This window comes from Lycium barbarum, chromosome 10, assembly GCF_019175385.1.
Source record: "Lycium barbarum isolate Lr01 chromosome 10, ASM1917538v2, whole genome shotgun sequence".
Taxonomy (NCBI): Eukaryota; Viridiplantae; Streptophyta; class Magnoliopsida; order Solanales; family Solanaceae; genus Lycium; species Lycium barbarum.
Genome location: NC_083346.1, coordinates 19,062,137 through 19,066,428, shown reverse-complemented (window position 1 = coordinate 19,066,428; position 4,292 = coordinate 19,062,137).

Sequence of the window (4,292 nt, the reverse complement as noted above, 5' to 3'; positions counted from 1 at the left end):
GAACCTCTTAGCAACCAGCCTAGCTTTATATCTCTCCACCTCACCATTGGATTTATACTTCACCTTGAAGGCCCATTTACCTCCAATAAGAACCTTACGAGGGAGCAGGTCAACAATAGACCAAGTGTTATTCTCCTTAAGTGTAGAAATTTTTGATTTCATAGCAGCAACCCACAAAGGATTTGTGCTTGCCTCAGCAAAGGATTTAGGTTCAATGATAGCAGAATAAGCAGCAAAGGATGCTGCATAATGAGGGCTAAGATGGTCATAGAACACATAGTTAGAAACAGGATAGGTGCAAAGTGATTTGGCCCCAATGTAATCACTCATCCAAACAGGAGGTTTAGAGGACTGGATGATCTTCTAGGGTCAGCTGATGAGATGGTAAGACTAGGAGATTATGAAATAGATGGGGGCAAAGGAGGTGGATCATAGGTGTTATCTGACTGAGGAATAGGATTAGATGAAGGATCATAGGTGTCAGCTGACTGAGGAATAGGATCAGGATAGGATGAACTAGGAATAGAAGAGTAGCCTAGGTGAACTGCAGGAACAACTCTTGGATTGAACTTGTCTGAGCCTTTGACTACTGTAACATATTCTAGACTGCCAAATACTATTACATGATGTAAGGAAGGGACTCTATGATAGAGCATTTCAAAGGGATATTTTCGAGCATTTCAAAGGGAGACTTTCCATGCAGAAGTACTGTAGGCAGTTTGTTTAATAGGTACATAGCTGTGGACACACACTACCCCCATAATTTAGATGAACAAAGCCTTGAAATATTAGTGCTCTAGCTATGTCTAGAATGTATCTATGCTTTCTCTCAACTACACCATTTTGTTGAGGTGTATACACACAAGAACTCTGATGAAGAACACCATTTTCTCTTAACAAATCACAAACTTGATAATTGAAGAATTTTGTGCCATTGTCTGACCTAAAGGATTTAATGGTGCAATTAAACCGTGTTTTAATCATCATGATAAAATCTCTGAGAAGCACAAGAGCATCAGATTTAGTAGTCATCAAGAAAATCCAAGTGTATCTAGAATGATCATCCACCACAGTCATAAAGAATCTTTTACCTTTATGTGAAGGAACTCTATAAGGGCCCCAGACATCAACATGGACAAGATCAAAGGCAGAGACAGAACAAAAAGTACTCAGAGGGAAAGGTAATCTTGTTTGTTTAGCAATAGGACAAACAGTACAAACATGGTCTTTCAGCATAGCATGATTCAAACAATAGACTTTCTTTAAGACTCTCAAAGATGCATGACCTAATTACCTTCTATGCCATAATGAAGTAAAGGCACTATCACTAGACACAGGAAGGGACATGTAATCATTTATGTCAGTTTTATTTGTAGTACTACTAGAATGAGAAACATTAGTTACATAAGTATCAGCAGGTGCAACTTCAGCATCAGTTTTCCCCTATAAATCTTCAATTGTTCCTTTGAAATGTTTTCCTTTTAGAATGTATAAACTATCTGCTTCTCTACCAATCCCTATCACCTTCCCAGTGAAGAGCTCCTGAAACAAACAAAAACCAGGATAGAAAGCAGCAACACATTTGAGTGCCTTAGTGATCCTAGATACTGAGAGTAGATTATACTTAAACTCAGGGATATATAAGACATCCTGCACAGTCTTAGTCTTGAATACACTTTGCTTTTAAGTGGATCAGTATTTTTGTGTTGCCTAGTAGTTTTTCATTGTGCACTATATGGTTAGTTGCACCTATGTCAACTACACAGTTATAGTCAGCTAGACTAGACAAGAGAGCAATAATGATACCTGAATCAGGTGACTTGGTTCCTAAGGTTCCAATCTGAGAGTACTGATTAGGTGTGAATCCAGGAGGTGCTAGTGAGGGTTGAGAAAAAGCAGCTTGAGGATAACCCTGATAAGTACCATAACTATGAGGATAGCCTTATGGATATGCCTGTTGAGGTGGTGCATAATATTGTGGTACATAACCTTGTGAGGAGTATGGAGCTTGTTGAAAGTTCCCTTTGGAAGATTGGGGATAGTAAGAAGTGTAAGAGTGGTGCTGATTGGCAGTTAGATGATTGGTAGTTGAAGGCTAAAATTCACCAGTAGTGACATTGTTGGCATATGCATTGTTCTTCTTCTTAAACATGCAATCAGGTGGATAGCCATGAAGTCTATAGTAATCACCTGCTACATGTCCCTTTATATGACAAAACTCACATTGCTGATTAGACTTATCTATCTTGTTCCTATTTTCATAAGTGTTACACCCGGTACCTCGGAGAAGCACTGGTCAAATTTGAATGTAAGTATGTCGAGCTATGGCTAGGTAAAACAACTTTGGATTGTGAGGAACAAAACATTATTAAGTATATTGTTTAAGTAAAGGATAAATTATGATCTTATAAGTCGTAACCGAGAAGGACAACCTTGGAACCAAAGGACATGACCATTATCAAGTATGATTAATGATAAATATCATGTATGGAGAGTTTCAGAAGATTCCGAGATCAAGCAAATCGAAAAGAATAAGTTTGACAAAAATTTGGAAAAAGTTGGCAGGATTTAAGGCAGATTTTTAGTCAACTTTAGTGGGGTATATCTCCTACTATATTAGGAGTTTTAAGGCGTTTTAAAATCCTAAAATGAAGTTTGTCGTATCTAGTTTCCAACGCAACAAACTGCTACAGTGACCCCCCCTCGACTTTAGAACCTTATAAAAGGGGAAAAACCCTATTTTATTCACCAAAAATCAAATTTTAGAGCTCAGCAACATATAGGGTCATTTTGGTCATAAATATTTAAGATATTTGAGTAATTTTAGTTAATCAAGGCTCGGGTGGTGCATAGTTGTGCCTATAGCATCATTTTACGGTAGAGTTTGGCGTGGATTCAAGGTGAACATCGGAGATATCACTGTTTTAACAAGACTAAGGTATGAATTTTTCCTTATTATCGCTGTTTTAGATTTATTTTCGAAGGTAGAACGATTAAATAAGCGTATAGTTAATTTGTCGGTGGAGAAATTGAATAAAAGTCACATGAGATGTCTTATGGAGTATGTTGATGTTAGTAATGATGTTGGTAATGTTGTTGTTGATGTTGGTATTGTTGTTGTTGGTAATTGTGATTTCGGGCTGGGGATATAAACAGAGGAGGTGCTGCCGAAATTTCGGCAGATTCTAGAAAAAACATTATTTGAAGGATTAAGACAAGCGTATAAAGGTGAGTCTAACAATAGTATAAATTTTCTTGAATATAGATTTACGAGCCTGGGAGGACAAGCGTTGAGTAGTTAAAGTTAAGGCGACCAAAAAGGTATTTTAAGGTTAAACCTTTCTTTTAAAAGACATGATTCCTATGTTTTGATTCCATACATGACATCCATAATATTTTTACTCCTAGAAATGCCAGAAGTCTATAATTCTGAAGATTCTTATGACGACTCCGTGTTACACCTTGGAAAATTTCTCGTTAGCGTACAGTGAATAGGCTAGCGAAGAGCATGAGGTATACGATGATTCAGATAAGTGAGAGATAGTATTTGACGATCCTAATCGAGGTTCAATACATTATATGTAAAGGAAGAAGTTTGACAAAGGAAGTAAAGAATATGTTGTGCGTCGGGTAAGAATCATGGACTATGAGTTAACGATGTCATAATGATGTCTTTGAGATGAGTGATAACATCCCTTAGATTGGTATTGAGGTGTTAAACAAGTGTCAAGAAGGTTCCATAAGGATTGGAGATCAAACGAGTCGACGAGAACGAAATCGGAACAACTGGGCACTATACGGCCCAACATACGGACCGTATAAAATATATTGGCCGTATGTTAGGCCGTATATTTAACCATGAGGAGCACCACCTACTGGAACAAACATACGACCACACATACGGCCCGTATAAAATGTACGGACCGTATGTTGGTCCGTATAACGTGGTCGGGACAGGTTTCAATTTAATATAAGGGACCTTTTCTCTTTTCATTTCCACTCTCCTCCCTTCAAGAAAACTCTAGAACACTCTTTAATATCCATCCACAAGAATTCAAGGGAAAACCAAGATCAACTACACCAAATCCATGAAAACAAGTGTGTGAAACCTAGCAAAAGCTCATCTACACCAAGAAAACTCAAGGGAAGTGAATTAGGGTTTTGGTACAAGAAGAGAAGTTCCACTCAAGGGTTGTTAATCCATCATCTAAGGTAAGTTTCATGACCATACCATGTTGTTTAAGGTATTGGAAGGCTAAGACACTTGAATTGTAGAAAGACATAGAAAATGG